Source organism: Apium graveolens, chromosome 5 (genome assembly GCF_009905375.1).
Source record: "Apium graveolens cultivar Ventura chromosome 5, ASM990537v1, whole genome shotgun sequence".
Classification (NCBI taxonomy): Eukaryota; Viridiplantae; Streptophyta; class Magnoliopsida; order Apiales; family Apiaceae; genus Apium; species Apium graveolens.
In genome coordinates this window covers 9,134,059-9,150,034 of record NC_133651.1, presented here as the reverse complement: position 1 = coordinate 9,150,034, position 15,976 = coordinate 9,134,059, and the positions used below count along the sequence as shown (strand labels likewise).

Sequence of the window (15,976 nt, the reverse complement as noted above, 5' to 3'; positions counted from 1 at the left end):
ATCATTTGGGCACAAAGCATGGCTATAGGCACGTCTTCACGTAGTCTTGTGACAGGTACCCTAAGGCAAGGAATATGCATGAACACAAAGCCTACTTTCTGGACCATCCTTGTTGAATTTAACCTTGTTTACTTTGATTTGGCGTTTTTGGATTATTTGGCTGTGTAATCATTCGATCCAAAAGATTTAGCACGTCTTATTAATTTTTTAAAATGCATTTTTGAAAAAGTAGAGGATTGTAGTGATGACTTGATCCAAGGTAATTTTGGGTATAGATTTTGAATGATAAATGATAACTGTAGGAATTTTTCGCTTAATTCGTAAGAATTATGAAAGTATTATATAAAAAAATGTTTGGGAGAGTTTTTGTGCATGTAAATACCTCTCTTATCCCTTTTCTGTTAGTTAATATTTAATGATCATGAAATATTTCTAGTTTATTCAAATGTATGCAAAATTTATATAATTTTTCTGCAAAAATATGTTTATTTATTCTTTTACACAAAACCAAATTGATTATGATTTGAATATAATTTAAAAATTATTTTTTTAAATATGATTAATCCTATCTATAATTTTTTACCTAACAAACAAGGGATATGACTAGTTAAAGGATTATAATTCTTAAAATATGTTTGGAAACAAACAGGGGATTGGACTATTTTAAAGGATTATAAATCTTAAAAAAATAAGGAGGGGATTATAGTGAAGGGATTATTATCCCTGGATTATAATCCTTCCAAACATGTTCATGGCCTAAATGTATGTATGCGCAGAGGAGATGATTCAAGCTTGTCATTATCTTTATCCGCCTTATACAATTTTGAAACGATGCATGTACTTCAACATAACGCTCTCATTAGACACTTCAGCTTTGGAAAATCTGAAAGTGACTTATAATTTAATTTGATAATGATAAGTTGATAAATGCTTATAAATTATACTAGCTTAAATTCCATTTTCCGTTAATATTTTAATAAATTTTGAATTTTTTTCCCAATCATATATTAATTTTAATATATTTATATGAATATATAATAAGTATAGATTTATAATAAAAATAATAAAAGAATGAGGAATAAGCTGGGATCGTAGTTTAGTAGGATAAGTTTTCGTCATAATTTAGCGGGATAACTAGACTATATTTAGTAATTTAACAATTTAGTAGTTTAGCATGTATATAACACTATTTATTTTATTTTAAATAACCAAAATAAGATGATAATCATTGAAACAAAATATAACTCATTTTGATTATTATATTATAGTATAGATTTTTAAATTGCGTCAATAGAATTTCTTATTTTATTTTATCCCGATTTAGCAAATCCAACTAAATATATACTCGATTTTTCTATAGCCCGTATCAATAGTATAGTTTTATTTAAACCTGGATGGATAGTGTATATAATTTTTAATATTTTTTTGTTCCGAGGCTATTATACCTACTAACCAATTATCTTTTGATTTTATTTTTGTTTTTGACTTGTTCAATAATATAACTTTTAAATATAATTTTTAAATATAATTATCTTAATTCATATATTTTAATTTAGATTAATATTTAAAAAAAATAAAAGTAAAATTAATAAAAAAACAATAAATTAAAAATAATTTGAGAAAAAGTACGTTGTCGTTGTTGCGCATTTATAAGTCATTATGCTGATTTATCAGATTAGCCAAACAGACCCCGATCTAAAATTCTGATAAAATTACATTTAAACGCTTCTCTTTTTGACTCATTGCATATTTTGCCTAAATTTTATATATTATAGACAAGGGTAAAGAAAAAATATATGATGGTTGTTGTCTGTACTTTAAGTTTTGATAAAATATTAAGATAAGATCCCTCAAAGATTTTCATCTTACCACCTCCTTTGAATCTTAGAGCGACTGATTTTTTTAACAAGTTTTACTTTTACATTGATTTTGCTATAAAATTTTGAGTATTAAATTGACGTCGTTCAGGGTCGATTTCAGATCCAATCTATTTCATATCATATTGAAAATCGGTTCATGTTGAGATTAAATTCGATTCACGGATCATTAATCTATCATTTTAAAAATTATGAAAATTTAAAATATTGTCTGATTATTAAATATAACAACTTTATATATATAATGTATAAAATTTGATCAAATTAATACTAATGTATTTTTTACAAAACATTATGTGAAATACAAAATTTGTTCATAATACATTAACCTAAAAGTAGGTTTTCTAAAATAAACTTAAAAATTGTTTAATGTATATGAACTACGAGTTATAACTCGATAAAATTATAACAACCAAACTAACGCTGCGTTTATTAATTTTTAAATTCAGATGTATATTGGATCTCATATTTCGAGTTAATGATATATAAAGATATAGTGTTAATTTATATTTTTGAATTGAAAAAGATGTTTTTGAACTTCAAATCCTATACTATAACCAACCACTTTAAAATCGACCATTGCTTATAGACAATTTTAATCTATAAATCGACCGAATTTAATTAAATCGATCAATTTTGTCATTTGGCCTAAACACTTCTTTCGATAGTGATATTTGATTACACCACCTCTCAGTGAAGCTTGCTTCCTCTTTGGTTGACTATTTATTCATGTCGCTACCCGTAACATATATATGTCGATAAGAACTTACTTATACCATATATAGTTTGCGTAATTTTCATTACTGCTACCTTTGGAATGAGTCTATTGAAGTAAAAAATTTAGCATAATTACATACCCTCCTAAACTTTTCTTAATTTTTTAGCGATCACATAAATACGACACTAGCTGAGCTTGGCACGGGCATGCGTTTACCAATTAGTCAGTCATCATAATTGAGCAAAATTCTTTATAAATTAAATATAAATTGGGTCAATTTAAATATTCAATTCAACTGAATTAGAGAAGTTCAATGAGACTAACAAGAAGCTCCCTAATAACTAATGACGGAGAAATTATGTTATATCAACATAGTCAAGAACAACACGTAGTGGATAGTTCGAAAACTTCAAGGTCTCGATAAATGTCCCAACAAGATTTTCATCTAAGTAGTCCGTCTAATTTTTAAGGATATCTTCAGTTAAAATAACATAATTGTAGTCATCAACCATGAAAAATACTCGCATAACGGGAAAAAAGTTACAAGTATAAGGCAACAAAGTTTACTTGCCCGTATGGCCCGGCCAATAATAACTTTAGTACATAATAGAAAATCGTATATATTTTGGACTTAATGAATAGACTTTCATTTCGACATCTATATTTTTGAGCTACTTTGAATGTCTAAACTTGATTGTCCTTAATTGTGTGCGTGTGTGTTTGGAAAATATTTAAAAAAGTAACGTCAGAGGCAAAAATAAAGTTACAAAAAATATACAAAATAACAAGTCATCGGATGCAACAGTTTGAAATATTTAATTGACGTTATTAGTATCAATACATGGGTCCATTTTCACTTAACAAGTAGATTTGCCTATTATTTTTCATCATAAAATAATTGATAAGTAAACGGATATTTATAATTTAGGTAAGTTCTTTATAATTTTATTTATAAGTCAAAAATTTTGTTACTTAAATAAATTAAAATAAATTATTTTTAAATATATTTATCTTAATACGTGATTTTTAAATTATATTAACATTTCAAACATATAATTTAAAATTAAAGTTAATAAAAATTGAAAAATCGAAATAAGTTAAAAAAAATCGAAATAATTATCATAATTCAGTTACTCCCTACGACCAAATGATAATTAAAATCACAAACTCGTAATTCACTTACTCCCTTCGAACAAATGCTAATTAAAAATTACATATAAAGAACTAGATACACACGTATCTCTATGTTGTGTCATGGAGTAATTAATATTTTTTTACTAATACTTAAATCTTGCCAAATGTATAATATACCAACTAATATCTTATTATTTTATTTTTCTTTTGACATAAGGATTCATTTTATTTTCCTCCCTTAAATTCAATAAAAAAATGTAACTAACAGTAAAATTAGTATTTTTATTTTTGTAGTTGAGTAGGCATCAGCCATTCTATTGAAACTTCTCAAAGATTACATAACCACTGTCCATTTCGAGCAAATCACTTTTAAATAAGACGAACACCTCATGCAAAGAAACAAAATTAAAACATAATCATAGAGAAATGACTCAAACTTAATCTCAGTTACCAAATGATTAAATTAAAAGGATAATTAGAAACTGTATAATGGGTACAACATAATCATAAACACACATACCATTCAAGATGTACATCATCAAATATTCATAGAATAGCAAGCAAAATCTTTTTAATTTTCGTGTGGAAGAAATATAATTTTTAACAAGAAAACAAAATTCAAAAGCTTTAATCATGGCCGATGAATATTTTTCCGATTTCATATATGTACCTTCGGTCTTACAAGCAAATTCATCTAGGCATTAAAAGTTAGATCAAAAATCAGCATTCACAAATAACTCAAATTTAAAACTCTTCTACCACATAACAAACATATGTATAGTCCAAGATCATATAACAATATATTTATTTAAAGATATACATCATCTAAAACTTAAGAATAACAATCAAATAAGATCTTTTTAGTCTCATTGTAAAATAAACCTGATTTCAACAAAAAAATGCAATTTTAAGAAGTTTTAGATCAAAGTTGACATTTATTTTTAAAATTTATGGCTGCAGAAAGTAAACAATGGTCGCGAATTTTCAAGAAATGAAGGATAAGGAAATGGGAGCTCACATGTATCCTCTTATAGCTCAAAAAACGCTAAAGTCTTCGTAACCCATGTGTCTTTTTATAGATTTTTGTTTGTATATGTGAGGGAGTTGAGGCTCTTTGGAGTTTTCTGTTAAAGAAAATTTTGATTAGCTATTCCCCCTTTTTAAATATTTTTAAACCACTAAATATTATTACCAATGCGTCCTCTAAATTTTTGTTAAATCCACATGGCAATTGATGGTAAATTCATAACCTTTTATTTTATTGTCCTCCATTAAATTCAATAAGCAGGCAGCCATCTATTGAAATGTGACTAACTTTAGAATTGGTATTTGTTTTTGGTAAATAAGCAGGCAGCCATCTATTGAAACTTTTGAAACATACATTACATAACCACTGTCCATCTTGAGTAAATCACTTTTAAATAAAAAAAATACCTCATGAAAAGAAACAAAATTAAAACATCATGATATTTTTTTTTGACATTTAACCATTAAGCTAGGTACATCCCTGCCTAATTCTTAGTTCTGAGCCAAGAACCTCGATATCTGCTCCTCCAGGAGTAGCATTTCCTCCTCATCAAGGTCCACAGCACCTTCATCAAGGTCCACAGCACCTCCCCTAGAGCCTGCTCCACTATTTCTCATCTTCTCCAATTCAGCTTTCTTTTTCTCTTCAATTTTCATCTTGGTAGCTTCCTCAAGCCATTTCCCCATACTCATATTTGCCGCCACAGCATTCTCAAGATTTAGACAAATCTTCTTAGCCTCCTTGGAAACATACATTTCATCCTCAAGCACCTCAATAGCCTCCTGAGACAATAGACCGTTGTTATTATAGGATGCATCTCCCAATAATTTGTTTTTACCTTTATCTTTACTGTGTCCACTGCCCACGTAGAGCCCGACTGTCTCAGAATTTACACGGCCTTTTGACTCATCTACATCCTTGATCACAATGCCCCAGCTTCTATCATTACTGCCCGAGCCATTTGTTCTCTTATTTGTATCCATAGCTTTTGCTTATTGAAAGCCTGTTATTCAAGATTCTTAAGGTGTACTAGTCTTTCAATATAAGTCTGAATATAATTTACCCAATACCTTCGCTATATATAACAAAATTATGGATACCAAGATATTAAATATTTGTATTTTAGTGAAAAATGATATATGCACGAAAATTTAGAGTGGTATTTAATTTGTATTTTTAGATTGAAAATGATGTTTTTAAACTTTAAAAGTTATATATACTAGGATGTTGTGCCCGCTACGCACCGTTGAGGCAAGTTTTTTGTCGAAAGAGATTGTATAATTGTATGTCTAATATTCTATTTATTACGTGTATGTTTAACTTCAATACGTGTATGTCTAATTTTCTATTTTTTTTACTTTAATAATTGTTGGGCTTTGTAGTTGGGCCCATATATTCTGTTGTTAAAAAAGTTATTGGATTTTTGACTTGGACATGACCTTTTTTTGTTGTATTTTGATATTTATTGTAAAAGGTAATATAGTTGTTTAATGTGATATTGATACTAGTTGGGTATGAATTGTTTTAAACTTATATAGAAAATGTTTTCTTTTCATTACTTCTTTGCCAGATTATTGAGTATAATTTTGTTTTGTAGTTTCGTTTATGATGATGGTATAATGTTTGTTAAAAATCTTGGCTGGGTGGCAAAGTTGTTGACACTGTTGTAAGTTAATTGAATTGTTTAACTTTGTTTCCCCCTATGCACTATGTATTTTACAATGTTTGTAACTCTCAAATATTTTAAACTATTTTTAGGGTGTACTGTATGAGTTTATCGTGTTGGTGGTATGATTCCTCCTAAAGTAACGATCCAACTGTGTAGTGGTTATGAGCTAGTTGCAAATTACTTTGCCAAGCAGACTGATATTTGTGGGATGCATAACTTATGCAATATGTTACATATTCTTGATCTTAATTTCTTGCATATGTTGGTGTTCACTTACCATGGTGGTGATAAGTTTACCATGTTTGCTATTGATCGTGGTCATATTGAGGCTCATCTATCACCAATTACCCCTGCCTTTGGTAACACCTTTCATTGCATTTCAGTTACCCCTTTGTTTTTATATAAATTCCATAACATTTTTTTCATCTGTTCACCGTTTAGGTTCTGTTTTGGCAAATTCTATTGGTAGCACGACTTTTAAGTTTGTAGTCCAGGAATTTCAGATTCAACGCTACGACTATGGTGTGGTATGTTTATGTATGCCTTTATGTTGTGTATTTTATTAAGTTGCGACTTATTTAACTATTTTATTTGAAGTGATAAGTGTATGCGTAAACAATGTATAATATTTGAATTGTAATTGAATTTTTTGTTTCTTTATATGACATTCCAGTTGAGTTTAAGGGGCTTTTTAAGATTTGTCGTAAGACAGATTATATTAGTGCATACGTTCGTAATTGTTGTTGGAAGCTAGAGATTCGTCATCTCAAAGATCGTAGGAGAACAACTATTAATGATGGGTGGTCTGTATTCAGGCAGGATTTGGAGCTTGTTCCTCGTGATATATATGTTTTCAAATGGCGTGTTGGGAGCATATATAATTTTGATGTGCGTGTGTTGAAGGCTGATGTTGGTCCTGTTTAATAAACTGTTATTTTGGTTGTTTTGGTAGCAATGAATATCATGGTCTGTACTGGTAATTAACTCTGGAATTGTTGATGGTTTGCTAAGAATTGGCATGTAATGGTACTTTGATGTTGGCTTGTTTATGTTTCCAGTTTAATTTTGATTTATGACTATTGGTTTTGGATGTTAATGGTATTTATAAATTTGGTGGCTTTATAAATGTGCATTCCATGTAATGGTATTACTGGTTAATGTTGAATATAAGTTATTGCATAATCTTAGTTTGATCCATCCAGACATTACATTATACCATTAGCTTATCTAGTTCAAAATAGAGAGATTGATATCCATGTGTTGAAAGCTGCTGATGGAAATGACTATAGACTTCTTTGTCTACTTTTTTATTTTGGTGTGTAAGTTTGAATTCTTATTTTGATGGATTTAAACATGTCCATTGATGTCCATGTTTTATGACAATCCTTAATGTCCATGTCCACTTTTAATTACTCTGTAATTTGTATTTTATATTTGTTTTTCCTTTTGGGTATAATATAAAGCGAGACAGATTGAGAAATTATGGTCAAGTAGGGTTAGAATTCATACATATGTTATAAGTGCATTACTCCATTGATAAGCAAAATAATATGTTTCCAATACAATACGCTTAAAAGTGGTTACACAAAATGTTGTAATGGTATTAATGCATGAACAACCACGGTCCTGTGAAAGTGTTGCCACCATTCCCTTACTGCTAAAGCTTGTCTGGAAAACTGGAAAATGAGAAACGAACATTTCTGTCACTATGACTTGTTCAGAAACGTGAAATGGTATACTACTATATATAATTTACATTGGTTACCTGTTTAACCTCCAAATTTTTCAGTGAAAACAGTGGTTCATTTGAGAAAGGTCATCAAGGTGGTAAGAAGGTCCTGTTTGTTGTTTCAATTAGAGTAAGTTAAAACATTGAATACAATTCTCACTTAAAATTCCTATTTAACGTGTAAGAAATCACCTGAGTTGTTGAGCTCTCAGTATAGTTCATTATTTTAATTTTGTTTTCTCCCTCTGTGTCGTATTCCCAACCAATTATTATTCCAGTACTCACGTACTGCACACCTGTTTTATCCACATTTTCCTGCTGTATTAGTAGCTTGAATTTGTAAGTTTGCCCTTGAAGTGTTTGTATCTCCTTTGGAAAAGAATTGTCCTATATGAAAGCAGATCATTACATTACAGTATCATGAATTGCAGAAGTAATGAATATGTTGGATTAGTATTTGTTACCTCAGTTTCAACATCTTCCACCCGGTTCCCAGTTACAATTCGTATCTCTCTCTCTTGTAGGACAATTTCTAGATCACCAGTTCCATCTTGCACCAAGGCAGAAATGTGGTACGTGTGATTTTTGGTATTTGTTAATAGCAAAGCTTGTATGACTTGCTAATTTGAGTAATTTTTTTATGTATTAACATACCTTTTCAAAGTATGTGGCACAATTATCTTACAAATTTTGCAAAACGACTCGTTGTTTAAGTACTCGGTTTGTGAGTAGCAAGAGGAGCAAATAAATTTTTTTCATTGAGGCTTATGTTGAATTGATTGTACAGTTGCTTTGTAGACGACCTCTTCATGACAATAATCTTTATACAGTTGTTTAATTTCATGAATGGTATAGAGTTTGATAGATTTCTTCCTTTGAGCAAATTGTTGGGTTGAGAACATTGGATCTTTCAACCTAAATGATGTGATGAAATACTTATTAGCAGATATAAGAATGTGGGCATTAAATCTTGTGAATGAGAAAACGTACTTATTCCGCAGTTTTGCAACACTTTCATGGTCATAGTTAATGTAGAATCTTGTAGGGGAGTAGTTTGAAATATCGAGTTGGTCTGATAAATGAGAAAGTTAGTAAGTTTGTAAGCACATAATTTTGACATTTCAAAAAATTAAATATTATTTACCATTCCAGCTAGTAATTCTTCCACTTGAGATGATGATTATAATGGGCTCTTCCCACATCTCATGCACTGCTCTATCAAATTCCTCTGCAAATGTACTCCAAAATGTGACATTGATTTTTTTCCTACGTAGTTGTCAACAATCAAGAATTACATGTATGAATAAACATTTTGTAAAAAAATTGGTGTTATGTGTACATTTGTTTGTACATTTCATCCCATCAGTGATTTTGAATTTAATTTTCACTTGTTTGTTTGGAACTCGACTAATGGTCGGAATTTTCTCTAGTATTCCTATCACATTTGTTTAACAACTGAACTTAGTATATGTAAAAGAAAGAATGTGTCATAGGTAGGAAATATTAGTGAACAAACCTGTAAGATAAAGAACTTGTTTGGTCATTGGTTTCAGGTCTGCATAGTCAAAGAGGTCGAAGCTGTTTTTTGGTATGAAAATGTTTTTCTCATCCACTTTTTTCACTTTGGTATCAGCGGTAAAAATTATTTGCTGCTCCATCTGGACTGGTCGGTACTTGTCCTTCTCTGTATATTCTTTCACTTGGAAATTTTTGATCATGTACACATTTCCCTCCACAATAAGTCTGGAGATTTTTTCTATAAAAGCAACTGGTACAAATGCGTGCATCCTGCAATTTTGAGACATGTATTTATACTGATGTGGTTAGATATGAAGAATTTAACATTATATGTTGGAAAACAAATCGGCTGCAAAATGAAATTACATTGTTATCCATGAAGAGGTAGTTGATTGTTTTGAAGACAATCCCAGTGGTTGTAACCCCACACCATTTTCTTATTACACGTACTCTAATCTTCCAATTGGTTCTTCCCTTCTGAACATTTCCCAAAGAATCAAAATCCATGGCTGGCATGGTTTCTGTTTGTTTAAGAATTTATGTGGTCGTGCCAATTGTTAAGGGAATAGTCTTTATGCTATGTGATGGTGGTAGGTAAATGAAATTTAATTCTGCTCTTGTTAGTTGGTTTATCTAATTAATTTTGCATCAGCTGTATTTCAATTTGTGTTAGTGCAGGTTGTATTAGTAATGTTACTTGTCAACTCTATATCTTATAATTAAATAGATGGTGCTGGTTTTATATATTACTAATCATTTCCGGTAGATGATTTTCTTTGCAATTTTTAATGTAGATTTTAAACATCATTTCTACTGTGATGTTGCAGCCATGAATTTGGTAAATATAAGGGATTATAAATTTTCATGTAACATGAAATTGTATATGTTACAGTTTAGGGAATAAAAATTTGAACCAAAGGAACTGTTCTTATAGATACAAAATATGGAATATTGATATTCATGTGCAATATATGTTTCCTTTCTTCTTTGGTTCATCTTCATTGCACCCTAGCCTCATGGTTGTAATATATATTAATCATGTAAATAACTATAAGGCATTGGCATAATTTGTTTGTGGTTTTATTGAAAAGATATAGTTCTGTTACCTTTTCAATTTTGATGTTCTTAAAATTTGGTTGTTTATCCTGGTGGTCTTGATTGTAATGTAGTGGTTCGACATTCAACCTTGGTCGAGTACGATTCGTTGAGACCACTGTTGGTGGGTTGAAGTTGTTGCTTGGACCTTGTTTATCAGTCACCTATGAACATAAATGTGGTTAGAGATCATGGTCATGTGAAATAACATTTAAGGATTATGTACTTACATTTGTAAGTTCTGTTTGTTGCAGTTGAACAGGTTATTTTTGTGATGGAGAGTGGTTGTCAGTGATCTCTACTGGTTCTGAGATGTAAGTTGCATAGAAGACCTTGGATCATTCTTTGAGATTTTTGTCAGTTAAATCAATAGTGACATTGTATTTCTTCTTCTCTAGGGTCCTTAAAATGTCAGGAATCACTTTTAAACCTTTTACCTGAGTTTGTAACATTTGTTAGATGAAATATCAAATGTGGAAAACACCATTGATGTTAGTGCAGTTTAGTTTATTAACTCCGTGTGATCTGCATCAACTTCGTATACAGTTCTCCCCAAAATTCGAGTTACCTCATCATCTGGCCATACTATTGGGACACATCCAGTAGCATCACTGCATAAAGCGTATAAACGAAACATGTCTCGGACACAATATGATTATGTGCAAATCAAAGTTATCATACATAAATTATAATTGGTACGGACAAATGTCACAACATTTATGCAAACCTTATGTCCGGATAAGGAACAGATCGGCCACAATAACTATAAACTTCATCAACCAACTTCAGGTCTTTCTCATATTTGAGGCGGAAAGGTGTATACCAATTCATTTTCTCGTCAAATTTTTTGACAATAACTTGGCAAATTACTTTCTTCTATAAGACATTGTAACATATAGTATGTTACGAATCGTTGCAGGTTTAAATAGAGGGTCTAACAATGTAACCTAACCTAATAAAATTGTGGTGATAATAGTTATTTTTGTCTACATAGCTTACCAAAACAAAAGACTCGTTCAACTTTATCAACTCATTCACTTTCATAGTCGGTACCTCTATACAATCATCTTCCTCGTCCATGTCCATTATATAAAATTCAGGCTTGGCATATCTGTAATTTATTTCAAGGAATGAGTAATGTAAGTTCAAATTTGTTATTGGTTAAAGCTGACAGCTACTACTTAATTTGGATAATACCTTAGCCTCATTCCACTAACAACAGTATGGTCGACATTTAAGTATATTCTTGTTGTAGGGAAGTTTGTGATATAGATTACATCTACGTTGAAAATGATATGTAAGTGAAATGTTTGAAAATAAGGCCAATAAATGAGTAAAGTGATATTAATCTTAATTTTCTACTCACTGACTTTTCCACATGCTATTATAATGATCACTAGTCTTTCTTTCATATTTTCATACTGTTGTAGAAATGAATCTCCAAACTGATTGAAGAGTGTAACATTGATTGTGGTCCTACAAATGTATTGATGGGATATAATTCTTTTGTTTATGCATGAAAATTATCCTAAAAAACCCTTTCACAGGAAATAATGTAATAAGCATACCTTCCATTGGTGATGGTCAGTGCGACATGTGATTTGTCCTCTCCATCTTTATTGTAATTGGATCTAGGATGTACATCCTCTATCACACCAATCATATCTACAAAATTGCATCATATATATGTCTATTAATGAATCTCTAGGTTCATGAAGAAACTATGAGGCCGTTATTAACCAAAAAAAATAACCTGTCAGAAAACGGTTGTCGTCTTTTAAACGGTTACACTCCTCCAAATCATAGAAATCAAAACTAAATGCGGGAATTTATAATCCAGGAATCACATCTTTTTGAATTTCCGTTTCATTTGAAAAGTAGAGATGCTTCTCATTACGAATAGGTCGATTAGTTTCATCTCCATTGTAAGTCTTTACATTGAACATTTCTACAATATAAATCTCTCCTTCCTCCAGAATTAGTTCAAATTTTGGAATTAGGTTTACCGCTATAAAGGCATGTATCCTTGACCCCTATATATGTTCATTTAGAATACATTACTACCAAACTGAGGTTACACTGTCATGAATTATGAAATAGTGTTACAATTCAGTGGTACTTACAAAGTCATCGCAGAAAATGACATTATAACCTCGAATCTCTCTGGTTTGACGGTTGATTCCTTTCCATAGAGTTTGTGCTCGAACTCTGATTCTCCACTCCTCTTTGGAGTCATTGAGCAACTCCAAGCTGTCAAATTTATAGAAAGCCATTGCTACAGTTCGTACCTTTATTATGACAAAATAAACCTAACTGTCAGCTGTCATTACAAATATTATTTGTTAACTATTTCAGCGCATGTTTAAATAAACCACATTAATATAACTTTAAGTTTTCTTTTGGAAAGATACATTTTTCATAGATATGAGTGATTGACTTATTATCTTATAAATGTTATCTTCTTGTGAAAATTAAGACTAAAATTATAAGAAATACATTATTTTGAAATTATGATAGCTCTGGATTTTGTTTGTCATTGCTTAAAATTTTTCATTTACTTTAGGTTTGCAGTTTTACAAAATAATGGGACACTAACTGCTTACATATTTGAACCACTGATTAAGTATAAAAGGATTTCCATTACAACAAAATATGCTCAACATTGTCATAACCTACGAACTAAATGTTGAACCCTTGTACTGAATGACTATCATGCTAGTCTGTACAGTACATGAAATTATGTTATATAACAGGCAAATTATAGAAGATCTCTTTATATACCACATTCTGAGTAATGTAGGTATTATTACCATCTTTATCATCAATAAAAAGTTTAAGGCCCTGCGGTGAAGTTACGCGACTTACAGCCACATACAACTATCCGTGAGTGAACACTCTGCTTGGTAGATATAAGGCAACTTGTTCTAGTGACTGACCCTGTACTTTGTTTATAGTCATTACATAGCATACTTGCAAAGGCATTTATTTCCTGCATAGCTTGAAATGCAGCTTAGTCTCCATTGGTGCCAATTCCATTCTTGGGATGAAATGTTTAGTGCCCTTGTATTGCCCAGCTATGACCTCACACTCATCACAATGTTGTAGACATTTGGTGACCATCATCCTAGTGCCGTTACACAGTTCTAGTGTTTGGTTGAGATTTCGCATCAACATGACAATGACACCCACTTTCAGGTCCAATTCATGCAGCGACAATACAGGAATGTTGATTGAGTCGAGATACTCTGGCGGAAAAGATGCCAACTGGTCACATTTTGAACGAGGATAATCTTCAGTTGTGTCCACAGAGAAGTAAGATGACATTTCACCCGGAGTTTTCTCAACAATAATACCGTTAACTTTGGTAACAGTTTTGTTTGTTGGTGTTATTATCGCCCTATCACTTAAATAATCTGCATCTTGGAAGTTGTTTAGGAAATTTGGAAACCCACTTTCAATCATTGCATCAACTGAGTTTATTGCATTTAGGTGGCAGAATTGTTTAGGTATGGCAATATCATCTTCAACATAATCTCGGTTACTATGTGCTGCTGGACCAACCTTTCCATCACCAATCTGCAAAACCCACTATGCAAAATCTGACAAAGCTTTTACTTCCTCTTCATTTTTTCCTTTGTGAAGTCGCATGTTGTGCAATAGTTTTAACACCTTAGCTATTTTCCTTAACTTTGATCTTGTAATTGATGTTGCAACAACTTCACCCCTTGAAGCTCTTGGAATTACAGGTAGTATTTGGTGGAAATCACCGCCTAAAACTACGGTAATACCTCCAAATGGCATGTGGAATCTGTTTGGATGTACGGTCTTCATGATATCCCTCAATGAACGGTCAAGACACTCGAATGCGTAACGATGTTGCATCGGAGCTTCATCCCAAATGATCAGATTTGTCCTCTTAATTAATTTTATTATGTTCGATGTATGAGATATAGAACACATGGAATGCTCATCAATGAAAATTGGAATTTTGAACCTTGAATGAGCCGTACGTCCTCTAGGCATTAAAGTGGCAACAATTCCTGATGATGCAACCTGCAAGACAATCTTACACTCTGACCTCAACTTAGAAATCAAAGTTCTCCACAAGAACGTTTTACCACAACCCCCACTGCCATAAACAAAAAAACACATCCTTCATTTTTTTCCACTGATTGCATTACCGCACTGTAAACTTCCAACTGCTCTTTGTTGCAAGTTGAAAAAAGGTGTTGGAATTCCTTCTCCATTTCAGCAATGTTGTAACTTGTCTCTTCAATAATCAAATTGTTAACATTACAGTCTAGATAAGAATTTGGAGGTTGAGGCATCTGAATGAAGTCTTTCAGTGATTTCCCAATTGTCTTCAATAATGTGTGAATTTCAATTAATAACATGAACATGCATGAAGTTAGTATCTTCTGTTTTGCAGAATAGGTAGAAATAAACATTAACACCATTGTATAATGATTAGTAAGGGATTACCTGCAAGAGCATAATACTGTTGCTGCTTCTCATTAAGCACCAAATGTCAATTCCCAGTCAACTTTTGTTGCTTCAACAAAATGTCATCAACCATATATATCCAATGCTTTTCCCATAAATCACGCAAGTCTGAGACTTTGCAGTTAACCATGATGTGGACAGAAAGCTACCTAATCTGCGGTGGAAACCCACTTTCTGAACACTGACTTAGGACTTGATGCCATTCATTGTCATCGTCCAACAGGCCTAACTCCTTACATGCTCCTTGAAATGTTTCAAAGATATGTCCATTTACTGTCCTTAATGACTCAAACAAAGTAGGACCACGCACCTTCGTCAACAGAAGTCTTAAAAACCACAATTCCCCCGCACTGTGATGTGTGTAAGACAACCGGCCAATTTTTGTACCACGCTTCCTCGGGTTCCACATATGATCTGCATCATTCCATACATAATGTTGTGGTATCTCATCATATAGGTATTTGTTGGCATTACTATCACTGGCATTAAGAAGAAAGAATGCTTCTAATTGTGTGAGTTTGACCCTCTCCCTTTCTGCAACTTTTGGTAGTGCTTCATTTGCGCGATAGGTACAATATGTATTCCCATCCAAATAAAAAGAAAGGTGTTGCACAGCTAAAGACCTGTAATGTATATTGAAACCAAATATGCGATATGTGGCTTCACATCCACATATGTACCTCCCATCAAAGAAGGATTGAATCTC

At 31.6% G+C, this 15,976-nt stretch overlaps 1 long non-coding RNA gene across 1 annotated transcript; it reads right to left on the bottom strand.

Moving 5' to 3' along the window:
* Positions 1–8,993: 8,993 nt before the first annotated feature.
* Positions 8,994–9,732, bottom strand: LOC141723794 (uncharacterized). The gene is made up of 3 exons (XR_012576367.1): positions 9,671–9,732; positions 9,299–9,420; positions 8,994–9,226 (listed from the first exon to the last, which is right to left on the bottom strand). It is a non-coding gene; the product is annotated as an uncharacterized LOC141723794 (long non-coding RNA).
* Positions 9,733–15,976: the final 6,244 nt, after the last annotated feature.